Raw genomic sequence first — 19,891 nt, forward strand, 5'->3', positions numbered from 1 at the left:
TTCCATTGGGGATGAAATACCAATTTCACACCTCTTCTTCTCTCTTGCACTTCTACTCTTGACCTTGGTAGGGATTGAACACTGCCTCAGATATTCCCCCCCCGTCTACATTCCTATAAAAGATACAGTAGTGTCAAAAAGGTAATAGGACAAAGGATGTTGAGCTGAATATTAGCTGTTACTTGTCTTTCTATATGTATGTATGGTTGTATAGAACTAAGACAATAACTTGTCTTGAGATGATTTGAGATGTCCTATATTTGCTTTGATCATCATGATAGAAAACAGACATTCAGATATTCAATACAACCAAGTACAGATATGCACAAAACTGGAACAAAGAAAGCTGGGAATTGGCATTGTGTCTTATTTTCAAAGTATCAGTCCCCATAGCTGAATGTATTTCAAGTTGTCATCATGGTGGGATATTGGGTAAAGTTTTCAACTAGCAATAATCATGCCTCACATGTACTTCACAGGCTACAATACTGCCACTGTGTAAGGCTGACAACAGAGCTGAGAGGAGACAGCAGTGTGTCAGGTCCACATACTCTATGTTAGGGTTTAACACAAATACATCTCTGACTTTAGTAATACGGAGTATATCATTTACTACTTATACTAAAAAAAAAACATACAGACAAACAAATCTGTCAGAAAACATCACCACTTTGTATTGAAGGGGGTTTGTCAAACACAGTGTTGACACACACTTTGGAGAATTTTAAGGTTTGCTAAATTTTGACTATGAATAATCAAAGGATTAACAAAGGTTACATTTATAATCAGGGGGGGATTTCTGATCTTTAAAATGGGGGCCCTGCAGAAAAAGTTTCGGAACCACTGGTCTAAAGAGAGGTACTGCCATTGTTTTCCTTCCCCTTTTTCTAAATGCATAGGAGCTTACAGGGTCATCTAGTAATAGATGTATCCTTTGAGATTAGTATTGTGAAAACAGTAATAGTTAACAGTAACAGTAACAGTAATAGTTTTCCCGGCGTGGTTTATCTTATATTTGAAGACAAATTAAACCAAACAGCAAAGCGTAGTGATGCCTAAAAGTGAAGTGGATCAATCCTGTTGTGACTGGCCTGAACGAGCGGCTTAAAAGCACTCAGCAGCACTGCGACCAAGCAACCAATCCATAATTAACGATTATAAGGCACATCAAACCGATAGCAACCAATGTGTCCAGCAACAGCTATGTCCTGTGAAAGTGACCTTGGGCTAGCTACTACAAGCTACTACAAGCTACTACAAGCTCAATTCATTTGACTTGGTTCGACAGTCTTCGATGCACTGACACCAGTTAAATTTCAAAAAAGAATTGAACAATATCAAATCAAACATTAAATTAGGCTCAACGTAGTGATTCATTATAAATCAGAGTTGTGAATTTGTCCACTTCAGGCAAAAATAGAAAAAAATAAATTGCGAAGTACTCCTTAACTCTTCCGGAGTGAAGTGTTATCTTCTGTCTGTGTTGTAGTGTGTGCACTGTAAGTCATTTCTTGTCTTTTAAATTCATCAATATTTAATGTAGAAACAGTTCTAAACCATTATGTCTAACCTTGGATAAGGCTCAGTAGTGTAATCTTTGGTACTGTAGTGTTCCAAGCAATGCGAGGTGCAATGACCTTCATGCGCTGATGTTATGCAATCACTTAAAAAGCAAAACCTCGCCACGACAGCTTACTAGATAAGACTAAAACCTTCAGAAAAGAAATTTGTTGCTCTTCCGTCGAGCCCGAATATGTGAGCAGGTCTAAAAACTTATTTCCAACAAAGTGTGAGAAGTCAAAATATGTGATGTATTTGCTCAGTTTGACCCAGCTGATACATAACCTTTGAGTTCTCAATTTAACAGTACCAAAACTGCAACTCCAGAGAATTTCTGTCCTACATCCTCTTGCCTGTTCTGTGTGAGATCATTATGAATCAATTTGTTAGTGTGTGTGAAGCACATTTTTCCCACTTTCGACACATTAAAATGAGAGATTATCTAAATATAAGTTAAAATATTTCATGAAATATGGTACGTTTGTAAAGATGTCACATTCCACTGGCGCCTTTTATTGCAAGATATGGTTTTCAAGAGCATAAAAAAGCACAAAAGAAATGTATATATTATATTATATACACACGTGGCCTATAATTTTCTTAATTTTAAGACCACAGTTCCTGTGAGACTTCTTACCTTCTGTTGCTGAGACAATGTTCCCTTGACAACCGCAGAAAGATAAGGGCAATAAAGGCCCTGAATAAATGTCAGTATGCAGATGCTTTGGATGAAAGCATACATGATTCTGCATGTGTGCACAGTAGAGGTATAACAAACAGTAGCAGCCCCGGTATATCAAATGCTTAAGTCAAGGCCGCTGTTATTCGTCATTAGGCCAGGGACGGTCCTTAATGGTCCTGTTTGATGCTGTCACACATTTCCTTAACACCCAAGCTTTGAATGTTTTGGGAGTGGCACTTTCTTTTATTTGGCCTACAGGAATGCAAGGCAAATTAATACAACTCTGTTTTCTCTAGCTCAGTTTACACTTTCTTTGACAAGTCAAACTCATCCATCAGGTCAATGTGTTGCCGCCTCTTTGGAAATCTGTCAAAACACAGTCAACAAATGCAGTCAGGGCAGGTACTGTATATTTAAGAAAATACATTATTTTCTGAGCTTACCAAGTGTTTACAAGGATTTCCCCAGGATACAACTGGATATAAGTGTTTATTTTGTTTGAATGGCTAAAAAAATATCCTTTGATGAAATGTAAATAAAATAGTATTGGAAATATAGATGCTTCAGTTGGAGGGAAATAACTCCTGATTAAACAAAAAAAGAGTACACTATTCTCAAAGTGCTGGCTGATTTAAATCAACAGCATGCACTGTCGACACAGGTGCACTGTTTCCACTGGAGAATACTCACAGTTCAAAGGTTAAGTCACGGGGGTGCGAGTGCAAGTAATAGAACAAGGAGATTTCTCAATAGAGTTCGACGAAAGGTGTCTCTTCATTGTTTTTATGCAAATGAGGAACAGTTTTCTCATAGCATACAAAGCGGTTGTCTCTGTGTGGCACAGTATAATGTATAATCAGGGGTGCTGAGGCAAGGATAGGGAGGATGATTCATGGGGCCCAGCATGGTACAGGTTACACTTCAAACATCTGTTTTAGGGATCTGTCCAGGTGAAAGACAAGCTCAACTATCATCCATTTGGGTGACGAACATTTTAGAAAATGAAATATTTGGACAAATATTGGACCCAGAAACAATACCTGATGGCTGATGCACTGACTTTTTTTTTGTTTTACATTTTATTGTAATTGTGATAAAGTAATAACCCTTGCAATTCTGACCACACCAATCATAGGACAGATAGCATACCTTAAATGTCACTTATTACATCATTAAAATAGTGACTGGGCTATTTACTATTGGATATTTTTTTAGGCATATTACAATATGTTTGGTATGTGTCCCACCCCTGTATCAATAATACAGAAAATTGAATGGGATTACCTCAAATAATGTAACGGATAGGAAATTACATAAATTGACCTTTTATAAAGCCAATTTGGTATACACAAATCCATAAAATGTCAGGAAGCCGGTCATTGGTATGTGCTCCTGTGTGTGAGATGCAATATCCAAAATGTTCCATTCAGTCAGAGACAATGTATGCATCACTACGTTCCCTGTTGCCGTCATATGGCAGTGCTGAAAATAGAATAAGAAACGCCACTTGCTCTGCTGCTTGTCTCATCATACATCTTCAGTCATGTGGAAGGCCGTCCGTCAGTTTTACTGCACATCGGCTTCCTCTCAACGCAGCATCGATGACTGATGGCCATAAGTGCAACTAGATAACTACAGCGAGGATGATCAAAATGTGAAAACACACATCCTAGACATAAAATTGACCATTTTGGAGCAATTGACACTGAGGAGCTGAAGTAAGGGCGCTTCCTGTAGTGCCCTTCCCCTGAAAAGCTGAGCTGTCTAGTCGTCCTCTGGGAGATAGTCACAGTCCACTGGACATGTTACTGAGGTACACAAACCTAATAGGTCTCAATTTTTCCCCTCAATTTTCTCGACCATGTCTCACATAGTCAAACATAAGATCAGAAAAGCTTGTTAAGGAAAAGGCTCAAGCTAATATCCTGGCAACAAGCAGCAAAAATAAGATAAGAAATATGATGGGGGATGACAAACTACTGTATGGTACAGGTGTAATAAAACAATGGCTGAGTGAGTGTAGGGTCATGATGAAAAGTGAACCGTTATGAAAACATATTACTGGGAATTAATGGTGAGTGGAATATCAAAGGAGGCAGACATATAACAGTGTGTGGCGGGTCAGCTGTTTCCAAGAGTGTTACTAACAGTGATGCTGAATCTGTTGTGTGAAGGTTACGAGCACATTAGAGAGGTCAGAACTATAATCTTTCGCGTATTGAATGCAATCAGTGCGTCATATTTCATCTTTTCTGTCGAGAATAATTGAGATCAAATCAACGTAGCTCATAAATAGTGCTCATCGCTACACACTTGTTCTTTAATAGATGAAGATCTGTCACCAGCGGATATTTTTGTAACATAAACCCTGGTCTTGTGATGAAATTTCTATATCATGTAGTTAAACACAGTGTGCAAAATGTCATGTTGGTATAAAAATCACTCGAGTGCTGATTAATAATTTATCCCTGTGCTGTCAAAAAGTGTTACTGGTTTAATGCTTATGAAATTGCATTACCTTTGAGACTGGTGGCTTCCATTGGGGTGATGACTTTCCTATTGACCCACCATAAATCAAATGTTCTTCTGCCAGTTAGGAAAGGAAACTTAGAAGGCTGATACCAGATGATGTTTTTTTTTATACAAGCACAGATGCCATGATTAGCACATACTTTATTTTCATTCTCAGGGGACATAAAACATGGGCTTACTGTGTTAGCATGTCTTTCTCTACATTATATAATCATGCAAGTTGAAGGATATGTTAATAAATAGAAAGTATATTAGTCGTATTTTCATTTATTAATGCATGGTTAATTAGTCCAATTTACGTAAGAATTTCCCCCCAAAAAAAAAGTAGGAGCTAAATTATCTTTAGTAACTGATTAACTCCTTTTAATATTAAATAGTTTAAATAAATTCACATATCATGTATCCACAACAAATTGCACATTAACCACTTTGTATAGCTACTATGAAGCCATTTAAAACACATAACACAAATAGATTAGATTAGTGTTGCTCTGCAGTCAGAAGAAACATGACTCATACTCACGTGTAGAGCACAAGATAGATATTCAGAGAGCCACTCAACCCCAGTGGACTCTAGATAGTCTATGTATATGACACTCATGTTAAGTGGCTCCTAAGCAGAGGACCAAAGTTTCTCTTTTCATCTTTGGACTCTGGACTGTCCAGTGTCCAAGTTACATGTCAGAAACAATCTAATCTTGAGGACCATGGAGAAACTCATCAAAACTCTACATGGTATCTATAACCTTAACTTAACTCTTTTTTCTCTGAGTTTACTTAGGGCTCTGGAAGTCTGAGAATAATCTGCTTAAGAAGTGTCACGTAAGATAAAACTACTTACAAGCACTGTTTTCCGGCCTGCTGCTTGCAAAGAGCCGCTGGAGCTGCTTACTGTGGAGAAGATGTAAGGCTGTGGGCGTGAGGTGGACAAAGTCTCCCCTTACACCACATAACCTCGCAGTATTCCTTCTTCAGTTCATCCACCACCTGCAAATAGCAAAGAAAAGTAACTTAGTATACAAAACAGGCAATATTATCATGCTTTGCAGAATTTTTAATCAATAATAACACTGAAGGATAGTGGAAAGCAGTAGATGTATTTGTTTGTTAATTCAGTTTCACTTGATTGTTTTTCATTTTGTTCCAACAGCCATGTTTTATGATTCTCATATCAACAATAAGACCCATGTTCCTGTGCACAATGGTGTTTGTACTTTATGTGTGTTGTTAATTAACCTTTTGTTGGTTTCTAATACCCACTCAACATTCTGTATATTTGTAATTGGTTATTAAATGATGCTCCAATGATTGCTGCTCCACAAAAAGGTCAGCAGCAATTTATAGGTTGCTGTCCTCCATTCGGGCAGCGTCTCATCAGGGGCTGCACACTTGTGAGGGAGCATTTCAAGACCACTGACGTCATTAAGTGGACACTTAACTAGTGTGTCCCATTTACAAAGATCTGTGAAATGCGGCCAAAAAACGGGCCCTTCTTTTCAATGAATATCAAGGGTATCACCCAGCCATGTCGTTCACAGAATTCATTGTGTTTTCCCGGAAACCATCTGATACAAACCAAAATAATAATCTGCAATGTATTGTACTGTAATTTGTGCGTATTTATCTATGTTACAATAAAGAAGATAAATAAAGGATTCTGATGCCAAATAAATTTGAGAACATTTAATTTAGCTTGTGTGAATAAGAACACAATTATAGGAACGTAATGGCAAGGGATCACAACATAAATATACATCACATGTGAAGACTCATAAAAATTTGTTATAGTTCGGTTTCATTTACAAAAAATGATCTTTTAATGATCAGAATTCTTTTTTGCCTTTTTTTTTACCGTATAGCAACACCAGAAAAGTGGCCTGACCTATGCAGCCAGCGGGAAGCTGTTTAACAAACAGTTGTGGTTTATTCATTGAGCCCCAATTACTAAACACCCGAAAAATCTCAAGCGATAAGAGAGGACATACAACACAAAAAACACACTAAACCTTAACCTGTTCATCAAAAACTACTTAAATGAGCAAGGATTTGTGCAATAAGGGAACAACAAACAATAATAAATAAAAAAACAACAAAGCTTTATTTTCGTGTATCCAGGTAACTGAACATCTTAGAAAAAAGAATGTGCCACAGAGAGGGAAATTCATCCCCTTGCAACCCAGTTCTGAGTAGCTCGCCTAAGGTTCAAACAATATGTACATTTGACAACACAGCCTCACTTGGTAAAGCTGTTTAAATTTCTATCCAATCAAATTCACAGATATCCCGCCCTCTATAGTCACAAAACGATTATAAACCATCAACCATATCAGCTGTCAGTCCAACACATGACGCTGCTGTCATGTTTGGTTACGTGACACCTTAACATTCGGCTACCAAACGCACATCAGATTTGACGATGACCGCCCCGATAAAAGGCAACAAATTCATGAGGACTTAAAAAAATGTACGAATGCGAATGTCAAGTGTGTGGGTGTCTCATTTGCGGTGCGAACGCGTCTGTGGAGCGCCACCTCACCAAAGTCCACAGCAACTTTTCACAGGACTTTCCGGCTGCTAGCAGTGCGTGATGTGTCGTTAGCAAGGTGAACGATGGGAGCCGGCTCCGGTCTGGGAGCTGTTTTTTTTGTTTCTGCAATTTAATACAAGACAGACTGATATGATGGGTTTCTCCGTGCCATGAACACGGGGAAGACTGAATGTTTGAACTGATGTTGTGACATTCGACCAATTCACGTGAAGACAGACAAGGATCATAACATCAAGCAGGAAGGGGCGGGGCGTGCTGACAGTCTACTACAGCTACAGAGCAGGACAGAGAGTAGCAGAGATGAGTGACAGCTGGAAAAAAGCAGCATTTGGGTGCATTTTAACAATTGTGACAACATGGACATAGCAAGACAGAATGCAGAATGAAGCGTCACGTCGAGCAGCGTCCACAAAAAACCTTCACAGACATGAGAACTGTGCATCCAACAGTTCAGTTGGAAGAAAAAAGAAGCTCCACCCAGGCTCTCAATCCAGTGTATGTTCTTCCAAACAGGTAAACAATCTGAAGAAAACATTCCAAAACTGTACAACAGAGAACGTGCTTCACTGCAAGAACATTCCAGAATTATTTTAATTCCTCATGAAAACAGTACTACACTCTGTCATCTCATTAACAGAACAGACTGAATGCATGTGAAGTACAGATGATATGGGAACTACAGGGAATTCCGTGACTTACAGGGAATGTGAAGGGAAATTGTGACAGTGATATGTGGACAAATGTGAAATATGAAAGGTAGTATTGGTAAAATAGTAGAATAAGTAACTAATAATATAAAGAAAATAATATCATTGTTTTGTTTTCTATGAGATTAATATGATGGGAATGTACGAGTGTGAGCTTGACACTGAAAATGTATACAGAAACAAACAAGCCTATATTGCTGAATTGAAGTGTTGGATATCAACATTTTTCACACAAAAGGCGCTTATTCAGCTTGTTTGGGTGGAGAATCAGCATGTGGATAAATGTTACTAATAATGTAAAACATGAGTAGCTCACAGACACTTTTATTTTGTCGAAGTAGCTCTCAGAGACAAAAAGGGTGGAGACCCCTGATCTACTATATCCCCCAAACTGTTGTGATAGTTTTACAGCATATGTGCATTTATTTTGGTTAAGTGACTTAGGATGTCTTCATATTTGCTGCCTCAGTACCCAGACCCGTGTGCTGCTGTGCTGATGTGCAACACTGCCCAACTACACTGTTCACATCTGTATGTGATGTCATCCTGATTGTTCTTCAAAAATATCTGCAAGGGCATTCGCATTTCTCATGTGAGAGCATTAATAAATAAATTGCATCCTTGATGGAGTGGTGTTTTCATAAAAGCAGTTCAGCTAATAAACAACGAGAGAAATAAACATAGAAATTTACTTTGAAAAATGCCAATGCAAATCATCGACAGGGAAAATATGTTTACATGCATATGCAGTCATTTCAGACAGAAGATGATCTCTGCAAAAGGCTATAACAGTATTTCAGCTTCGCTTTTGGGCCTTCACATTCATGCTCAGTTCCAGTAATAACCACATGCTCCATTTCCCTCTCTGTGGGTGACAGACGATGAGACTTGGGAAATGCCAACTAGACCTCAGAGACTCTCATTGGTTGTGGATGCCGCGGTTAATTTGTTCATTAAATAAAAAAAAAGTTAAACATTAAAATAGAATGGAAAATAAATAAATAGTGGTGAAATACATCACATTCACAACCACCCCTCAATTATTTTGCATTACTTTTTTCCTTACTAAGACTGCCTGGTGAGAGCTTAAATCAATTAAATGTGAAATCACACTTTCATCCAAATCACGGAAGCTACAGTCGTTTTACACATTACTTACAAGCACAAAACCTTGTAATGCAATCACATTAGCCACATGACCAGAATGTTAAATGGATAAAGTTAGACCTTGATTCCAAAAGAAAGAGTTGCAGCATCTGTGAGGATGTCATTTGTCTTCACGCTGTTGCTGGCAGTAATAGAGACACCTTGTTGTTCCTCAGCAAGACATCTCATCTGTCTTATTACTGATAAAACAATTAATTGCATACATGATATTTGGTTTCAAATGATTTACCAGCATCTGAGGTATAGCTGAGTTGTCACATTAGGTGCAAATTTACTTATTTGAGTCTTATGTCTCACTCTGCCTAAGCACTTTACATATGGACAACAATTAAGACAAAAAAAACCTTATGCTAGGTATACAGGAATTTTCATTACTTAAATGCAGTTATTTGTAGAATGAAACACTCCCAGATCTTCAATGATCATTTATAAAGCACCATAGTTAGTAATTCTCTAATATATCAACATATTTTATTTCATTTTCAAAGTGAGTCTGTCCATAAACGTTAATTTTGGGTTATCTTGTCCTTAGCAAACAACATTGTTTGTGTGCAGTGGCAGTGGGCGGACAACAAAGACAAACAATCGGCATTTAAAATGTACTATTAAATCCTCACATCAGTACTTAAGCACTGATGAGAGAAATGCTACTTCCGGTAGTCGTTGCGGAAATAACACACATTATGCTCTGATAATGTGCAAAGAGCTGCTTGAGTGAAACCTTGAACCGCTGCTTAGTATTTTCAGACTGAAGTAGAGCCGGATAAGGGAATTGGCCCTTTGTTTACGCACTTGAAAGCCGTCAGCTTGGGCATGCAAAAACTATTCCTGCCACTCCGTCACATTGACGGGACCTCCGAGAATACCACTACTCTACCACCGCTGCTGCCTCGCGGCCACCACCGCAGCATGCAGAACAGGTTCCTCTTCTGATACAATAGAAAAGCCAGAGACGAGGAAATCACAGAATAACCTGAACACTAGCAACCATTTCTTTGACAAACCTGGCATGGCTCACACTTAAAAGAGGAATAAGAAACTTTTAACGAGAACAGTAAAGAAGTAGGATGAATCACTGACAAACATTGGCACAACATTCAGAGAGAACCAAATGAAATGGAAAAGTAGAGCTTGATAGACGATGAGGATCAAACCCTGCGAGTAATCTTGACAGAAAAGTAATATCAAGGGTAAGTGTGTGATACAGCAAATGAGATAAATGTACCGCACCCATAAGTAAAATTATGGTTTAACAGCAGCCTCTGGTCAAAAAAAGTTCTCAGTTTCATGTTCTAGCTTGATTTCACAAATAATCTCCATGAGCAGACATCTCAACTACTGATAGCTTGTGACTTTCGCTTTTTCCTTCTGTGTCAGTGACAAGATTAGGCTATCTCTCCTTGTGCACATGGATGACTGACTCTTCGGGGCCGGTAGCATCACTCTTGCTCCCCTACCCTCTATCCCAAAGCCCAACACATTTCTATTTTCAACAGGATTAGCTCTCACCACAAGCCACCTGACCGGCCAAAGCATTACCCACATGGCACACGCTCCTCCCAAGGCACCGGGCAGAACACATCATGATCTCAGTGACAAACAGTCATCCTGGGGAGTTTACATTACAGTGGTATGCACCCAGGGTAACAAACATTCAACCCGTATATTTAATCTTACGGCCACACATCTCGAAATAGTTATTAATTAGCCACATGGTATTTACAAGCCCAATGTTGAAGGCTCTATACTACACCATTACAGTAGGGCCACGGTACAGGATACACCACTGTGTAAACTGAATAGAGGAATTTAGGTACTTGTTTCTTGAAAAGCCCCTCTGTTCTGATTCACCAGCTGCACCAGGCCTGTTGACTCAAACTGTAAATATACCCAGAGGGCTTTGCGATTACAATGCAATCCAATCTGCTAGACCACATCACTGAAGTAGGATTTATTACAAATGATGCTGTAATATAGGCAATACCAGCAGAGGATCTTGTTGCTGTAACCATTCTCTTAAATTAACTTGACTGCCTTAATTAACTTGACTAAGACTGCCTACTTATGTAACAGCATCTTTGCACAAAAACACAATCTAAACAACCACATTCTACCTCCCACGAGACAATCAAAACCCTTTTGACATGCAAAACTAATTATGTGTTCTTGTTTTCATAGTTCATTACTCTTTTCTGTCTCATAGCCTAACAAAGGGGTTTGAACTCATTTTAATGACTTTATTTAAAAGTTACACAATCAAGGTAATTAAGGGAACCTGTCAAACTTTGGGCAACTCTCAGGTTTAAGATTGAGGCATTGAGGGGAAAGATGCTGAAAAGGCCGATCAACACATAATCTCCACCTCTAATTGGGGGGCAGGAGTTTAACTGGGGCAGATGAGAGAGGTGCCTAAGGAACCTATGCAAGGTTCAATTTAATTACAAAATCAACAATTAATCAATTACTCATTTGTGGGGCTCAATTAACTAGAATTAGCTAAATCTGATTTTAATTGTATTGTTGGAATTCTTTTTTTTTTTTTCAAGTTGTTCAATGACGCTACAGTGATTCCTCAGCATATCGCCACATCTACTGGCCATTTCAAGACACACTGCGCTGATCAGAGCCATGCCATGCCACGTCAATTTCCAACTAATCCATCAAATAATTTGCTTCACACGAGAAAATTAATCTTCAAGATATAATTATAATATCATTAAGGTGCTGCGTTTTCCTGAAAATGATACTTAAATGATTTCATGAATCATTCTGTCCACTGTGTTACAGAAGGAGTCGGACTGCAGGGTACGGTATCTCGGCCAGCAAAGAAAAGTTCAGCTTTGTTAATTTAGCTCTACACTTTATCAAACACATCGCTTAGTCAGGTGTCAGTTTAATTCAAAATGTTATTTTTACATATGGAAATATGCCCATGGTTAGGTTTAAGCTTAGTCAGCTCTTTCTCCAACTTGAATCGATGTAATCTTGATGGGCAGAGAAATATTTCTCATTAACAACAATGAGGCTGGTTATTTTCTCATTGACTTCAAAGGAAATGGAAAACAAATAGTTTTTCAATTTAATGAAAAACTCTATAGGTCCTTCTTATAGAGAAGGGCTTATCAGAATCAGAATCAAAATAGCTTTATTCGCCAATTAAGTTTACCCTTAAAATATATTTGCTCTGGTCCTTGGTGCGTACATATAACATATAAAAAGACAACAAAAAACAACATTTAAAACAACATATAAAAACAGCAGCTCAGGCAATAATTAAATTAAAAACACACAAAATTAAATAAATTAGCTAAATTGAATACTGTTAAATACAGTGAACGTGCTGGGGTTTATTGTGTGGTCAGTGGAAGACCCGGGCCTTGTTGATAAGGCCCACTGCAGAGGGAAAAAACTTGATTTGTGGCGTGAGGTTTTGGTCCTGATGGACCTCAGCCTCCTGCCAGAGGGGAGGGTTAAAAACAGTTTGTGTCCAGGGTGGGAGGGGGTCGGCCAGAATCTTGCCTGCCCGCTTCAGGGTCCGTGAGGCGTACAGGTCCTGAAGGGACAGCAGGTTGCAGCCGATCACCCTCTCTGCACAGCGGATGATGCGCTGCAGCCTGCCCTTGTCCTTGACAGTGGCAGCAGCGAACCAGACGGTGATGGAGGAGGTGAGGATGGACTCAATGATGGCAGAATAGAAACGTTACATCATTTTCTTTGGAAGGCTGAACCTCTTCAGCTGCCTCAGGAAGAATATCCTCTGCTGAGCCTTTCTGGTGAGGGAGCTGATGTTAAGGTCCCACTTGAGGTCCTGGGAGATGATGGATCCCTGGAATTGAAAAGACTCCCCAGTGTCAATTGGGGAGTCACACAGAATGATGGGGGCGGGTGGGGTAGCGTTCAATCAGAAATCCACAACCATCTCCTTTGTTTTCAGAGCATTAAGCTCCAGATTGTTCTGCCTGCACCAATTCACCAGATGGTCAATCTCCCGCCTGTAGGCGGACTCGTCCCCATCAGAGATGAGTCCAATGAGGGTGGTGTCATCCGCGAACTTCAGGAGCTGGACTGACTGATGACTGGAGGTGCAGTCATTGGTATATAAAGAACGCAGGCCTGAGGGGAACTGGTGCTGATGGTGCGTGAATCAGAGACGTGTTTCCCCAGCTTCACATGCTGCTTCCTGTCAGTCAGGAAATCTATGATCCACCTGCAGGTGGAGTTGGGCACGTGAAGCTGGGAGAGCTTGTCCTGCAGCAGTGATGGGATGAAGCGAACTCATGGGGGGAATAGAAGGGTTTGCAGTTGGAGTTGGAGAGCAGTGCTGAAGGTTCACTGTCACGTAATTGCACCAGCCACTGTTGGTGTAAAAACAGATACCTGTTTCTCCCCACCAGCGTCAAGTTTATTGCACAGTGAACGCGCATTCCTAAGAAATATCCCCGGAAGCGGTGTACATAATCCGCACCGTCGCAGCGCGCTGGCTCGCTTCCCTCTCCTAGGCGCTTCACTGTGTGAACAAGAGCTAGCGAGCCCTTGACTAGAATGTCCAGTAATTCTACAGATGAAATTGGAAAAGTGGGAAACAGATCAACTGGAGTAGATCCCCTGATGTTAAGGAGCTCCTCTCTGCTGAGAGAGGCCCCAAGAGCGGAGTTTGACAAACAAACAAACAAACAAACAAATAACAAAAAACAAGGCGCACCGAGACACCGAGGCTGCCATTCGCGGCGCCATCTTGGTCACAAGAGTGCACTATTGAGTATTGAGTATTGAGTGCACATAAGCATAATGGTGCATTTTGGTCATCTGATGTAAAATGTTTTTGCTGCTAGGTGTGTCAATATGATTTGGAATCAGTTGACATTTTTTCTTAAATTGTAAATAAAGGTTAATCCATCATTTCCTCCAAAGTGTGTGGAAACAAATTCATGGTGGATATAACATTGGAGTAACAAAGGGTTCTCTCCAACATCTCATGACTGTGACTGACCCAGACACAGTCTTATAAGCAGATGCAATTTTTTTCCCTAATGGGTGTCTGATAATAAAATTGTGAAATACAGCCCTCACTTACTGTAATTGCAGTTGTGACTAGCTTATGTCTGTGGAGATACAATAATAATACCTAGCAATTCTACGACATGAATGGTGCTAGAGGCACAAGAAATAATTGAGGATTAAAATGAGTGATGACTCAAATAAGATCTTCATACACAAAGTTCCACCTATAGAGTCATATCAACAAATTAGTAATCACATATAACAATTTGTCTCATTTAAAATTTCACAGTGGTGCTGATCAAGAGTCTGTGTCTGCTTTCACATCAGAGAGAATGAGATGAGACAGTATATTATGAGTTCAAAACTCCTCCTGAGGAGCTACAGAAATATAATCCATACATTATAGAACCAACCCTCCCACTGCAATCAAACCAAATTATCAGCTGTGATTGATTTTTACAGACAGATTAATCAGTGAGCATGATAAGGAAATATAAAGTAGCAGAAAGAGCAATAAACAGCTTTAGGAACATTTGCCACTCAGAACTGATTGCACATTCAAGAGACCATGATATGTCTACTCATTAATGCATATCGTCTAGATGCATATTTATGCTGGGAATGTTTCGGTCTGACGGCTGTCTTGACAGAGGAACCACGCACAGTTCATGTCGACCTGTGGCCCAGCAGCATGCTCATTAATATTTATGAGAATATTCAGAGATTCATTATTCACAGAGCCACTGCTGCAGGGCTGAGATGGAAATCTTATTGATTGCAGTTTTGGGATCAAATGAACCTAAAAAATGTTTATTTTGACCACATCACAAAAAACAATGTGAAATGTTGAAAAGAAAATTAAATTGTGGGCAGGGTTTATAAACATTCCAAGAAAACTTCAATGAAACTGATTCACTAACGTGAATACAGTTAAGATAAATATATAAAATAAAAATACTTACTTACTTACTAAACAAACACACACTCACACAAACACACACATTAAAGTAGCAAAGTACTATTGATATAACCTGGAATGCAAAATACAAATCTGACTTTATCGTTTCACAAAAATTCTTCTAACCACAGTTCCATCTCACTGTTCCAGTTTATTTCACGATTCCTTGGAAGTGGCACTTGAGGTAAAAACATGTACCCTATTTCGTGAATAGTCATGAGAAACAAAACACATGCCATTTCAACACTATAACCCAAAAGCTAATAATCAAGTCCTGAGCGACTTTCCAATCAAAACAAACTGAGATCACTGCCAACAGATGCAGGATGCCTTCAGCATGTGTGTATGAAACTCGTGACTTGTACGCAGTGATATAAAAGCGACTTTCATCTGTATCGCATGGCCAGATGTTGCTGTGACGTTACAGATTTCCAGAATACACACACACAGATCACCACCTTGAACCATCCTCGTCAAAAAGGTCAGCAACATACAGCGCTTTGCGCTGATGAAGCATCCTCACTGCTATTACTCACCAATACCGCTAGTAGGGTTTTCCATCATTCCTCCTCTATGACTGATAACGAAATGAAAAGAAAACAATTCAGCTTTTTGTCTGCTGTGCAGCACTAATAATGCAGTGGCATTTAAACCACCTCAATCCTCTTTAATAATAACTTTATAGTGGCTCATTTTTAGTATTCTACCTCACTCCTTGACTTGCGAAATTAGTGCTGTAGCCTAACTTGTTAGTCAAATCTATACTCAGGAACGGTTCATTCACAAATGGATTGAGGAATTGTCCAAGGAAAAAGTAAGACAAATGCGGCCCAAGTCTCAAGGAGCAGATGGTTTGAAACAACTTGAGAGTTTGTGCATGGCTGAGAAAAAATGCTGCCAAAAGCCCTAGAGTTTCAAGCCTAAAGAAAAGAGTAAGTGCAATGGAATGGCATTTTAGGGTCCTGAGGTTAATAGTGAATGCAAATGTATGATTCTGCAAGACTAGTCCCACACTCTATTCCTGGCTGGGGCGCAGAGGTATGGTCATAAGGATTTGTGCTGAAAACTTAAAAAACACATCAGTATTCCATTCAGTGTATTTACTACTTAGATCCAAATCTAGCTGTAAAATATTCGCTGATTCTCTCTAGCATCGACTGGACAGAGCGATCTGTTGCGCTGAGGGTTCAGTGAGTCAATGATTTTGGAAGAAGTTGGAATAGTGTCTTCGTTATGTAGGGAAAATAGGGGGAGTAAATCACTCCTCGGTCCACAAGTTGAGTCACGGTCAGACAAAAGATGAAAGCAAACGGCGGTGCAGGCCTCGTTCTGGTTCGGTGTTCACTGGACCCGAAAATCCAGGGCTGGGTTTTTGCCTCTTCTGGTTTGTGAACAAAGGCAGCACAGGATGACAGGTTTGGGGCCTTCAGGCTTGGAATGTGAGTAGAGGCCCAACTAGGGATATTAGTCACAAAAACCAAGCAATAAATTATCCAGCACATACATAATTACATATGTGGTGAGACTAGACTTTTGTGGATGATGCACTGTTCCTTTAACAACTAACTGCTTTACTTTTTGCTAAAACGCATCGTCACAGTTTGATAAACCTTCTTGTCATGTTTGCATTGCAGCAGAATCAGGAAGAGAAAACAAGTGGTTGACATGAACAATAGATAAAATATGATAATTTCTCAGATGAAGCCTACATGAAAGGCTCTAGCATCTGAGCGCCAAGGACTGCATGGGACGCTCCCCAGAGATTTCTCCCCATCTGAATGGCCTTATCTGTGATGTGAAACTGATGAACTACTGAAAGGCTCTCTGGGTTTTCGCCCATATGGATCAACTGACAGAGGGAGGGGGGCTCAGTCCATTTCTCTCTCACTCGGAGATAAGCGCTGTCTGTCTGCTTGACTGACATATCAAAGAAGGGCAGCCTCTTCCATTGTGCTGAAACTTGACTTTTCTCAGCTATGCTGGATTGGTTTTAAATGCAAACAGCCACACAGACAGACATGACTTGGTTGTTTGTGGCCATAAAGAGTTACGTTATGTTAAGGCTGAATTTTTATTACCATAAGAGCTGAGTACTAAATAAAATACATTATATTGCATTCATCGAAGAAAATATAATCATGAATATAAACATAATCATCAATAGTAAATATAATGGTGATGGCAGAAGAGAAACTAAAGATAAAATGTAATTGCGAGAACAGGATCTTTCTATTATTACAATTATTATTATTATCAGTTGCAGATGAATGGCAAATGGCATCTTAAAGCCGTAAACCGAGAAGCAAATTTCATCAGTCTTGTTTGATAAAATGTTTTTTTATTTGACTGTTTGAACCTAGACGCCTCCCGGTAGAGGTGTTCCGGGCACGCCCTACTGGTAGGAGACCCCGAGGCAGACCCAGAACACGCTGGAGGGATTATATATCTCTGTGATATACATCTCTGTGAAATATGAATTTGTTTCCTCACAATGCTGACTTAATTTTTCTCAAATTTAACAGCTGTATTCATAATTATGAGAGAAAGACACTTCATAAATCTTTTTTTGACAAATACGATTGCTGCTTTTTGATGTCATTAGTCTCAATAAAATAAGGACACTTCAGTCTAATCCACTAAAATGTACTTTTAACTTAAATAATTGTAACTTTTTCTCTCTCCCTCTTTCTATCAAACACTTGCATAACAAGAACAGAGTGATGAAGAGGATGTGAATGTGAAAGTGGACACATGGGGAACACAGCAGCCACTGACTGCTGGTCAGCACACCCAACAAATGAGTGTAAATGAATGAGCAGCCCTTGACTTGTCAGTATTAATCTTCCCCATCATTTGGATTTGAAATGTTCATCAGCAGACAGTTGTTGACTTCAAGGCAGCACAAGTAAACAAGGTACTATAAACTGAGACCAAGAGGCCAAGCATCACGCAGAGAGGCAGGGAGCAGGTATGGATTCACAGTGAATCACCATGAGCAGCTTTCTAGTTTAATACAGAAGCTGGACATTTGCCAAAAAGTAAAAGTCCCCATCCTCCATTCAGTGCTGCACAAATGAGGTCTCAATTATTTAGCCAGGGATCAGAGAGCCGCAAAGACCCACAAGAAGACCTTGTGCATATTTTGGTGATAACAGGACTGTGAGATGAATTATATATGTTTGACACATGCACCATTCTAAACACAGCAGCACCAAATGCTACAGATGCGTCACATCAGACACATTCACATCACACAGCTGCCAGGTGGTATTCAATCTGCATTGAGTTCTTGGTCTGTTCCTGTTTGACAATATATAACATTACAACAAGCACAACATGGAGGTGGGAGCGGAACAGCACATTTATATGGTAGCAGTGGGCTCACACGAGCCACCATACATCAAAAGCTGGAGGGGCCAGGCTGCTGAACTCCTACAGGCTGCTTTGCATTCACCTCCCCGTCCGTCAAAAGCTGCACGGTGCCTGCACGATTGGAGAAGCCAAAGAAAGGTAATTCCAAATTCAGCCCCACACAAGCCTCCATTCATCAGAAAGTACTTTTTGTTGAGAGGACTGACTCTTTTTCACAAGTGGTTGGTTATAGATGATTCTTGTGATGCGCTCGAAGAAACTTACCATTTACATGTTTGGTAACTCATCACTTTAATAAGAAATAATAAGAAAATAATAAGAAAACAATAATTCAAACATGCTTCTCTCTACTACAATCAGGCATGAACTCAAAACAAAACAATAGTAAATAGCTTTTTTTTTTAACACCGATAGAGTATAGAAATTGCTTAAAGTTATGAATGTGACTGCCTGTCATTCTATATTAGACTAGTGATGGACAGATGATTTGTCGAGGTTTGCAAGCACCACTATCATCACTCCAGAAGACTGCAAGTGACAGCCGTCTTGTGAGTTTAGCAAGTCACGTTTTACAGGACATGTCACTATAGTGTCCATAGGTCCCTCACGGACGCAATACTACAAATCCATAAGAGTAGCCCCCAGATGTTAATGGAGTGGGCCCGTCTTCTGATTAGTTTGGGATGACGAGTGACAGGACCGTGAAACATGCAAGGTGACGGCCCCGATGAGAGATGGAGGACCTCCAGAGCGATGAGTAAAGGAACTTAGTTCTTTAAACTGAGAGATGAACTTCAATGACACGATAACACAGAAAACTGTGTTTTATTGCAGGAAACTCAAATCAAGATGTGTATTTGTTTTACAGGTTAGAGTTGCTGACGTAAATTTTCTATCTCCATCTTTTTACATGCACAACATATGGCGCCTGTAAACCATCATTAAAATCCAAGGACTGACAGCCTTCTGTCACACAGTGAAAGACACAAACGAGCCAAATAGCAGCATGAAGACTTCAATGTGACAGGAAAAGTATGCAATATCCAGTCGAGTCCAATAACCCATCACTGCCTCAGCCACATGGATCAATACAACTGCAAGTAGCTGAGATTGATTTTTTCTGTAAGGGATCATTATGTAATAAATCATGTGTGGAAGGTAATTATTTCATATGCTATCCACCAGACATCATGATAACCTTGGGAATTATGCTTATTGTTGCCGAAGTGAATGCATTTAAAGAAGGGGCTAGTTTTGATGTGATGTACAACTTGGGCATTCTCAGTGTGCTGGCTTGGCAGGAAGACGTGTCTGTGTTTCATCATCCTACCCAGCCTGGTAACCTCTTAAACATGTAATGGCTA

The 19,891-nt window shown here is 39.6% G+C and overlaps 1 non-coding gene across 1 annotated transcript; it reads right to left on the reverse strand.

Moving 5' to 3' along the window:
- Positions 1-365: 365 nt before the first annotated feature.
- Positions 366-506, reverse strand: LOC142992262 (U4 spliceosomal RNA). Its single transcript, XR_012961023.1, has one exon. It is a non-coding gene; the product is annotated as a U4 spliceosomal RNA (small nuclear RNA).
- Between the last annotated feature and the right edge of the window lie 19,385 nt (positions 507-19,891).

This window comes from Genypterus blacodes, unplaced genomic scaffold (genome assembly GCF_046128005.1).
Source record: "Genypterus blacodes isolate CSIRO-AG114 ecotype Tasmania unplaced genomic scaffold, CSIRO-AGI_Gbla_v1 ptg000021l_1, whole genome shotgun sequence".
In the NCBI taxonomy this organism is placed as follows: domain Eukaryota; kingdom Metazoa; phylum Chordata; class Actinopteri; order Ophidiiformes; family Ophidiidae; genus Genypterus; species Genypterus blacodes.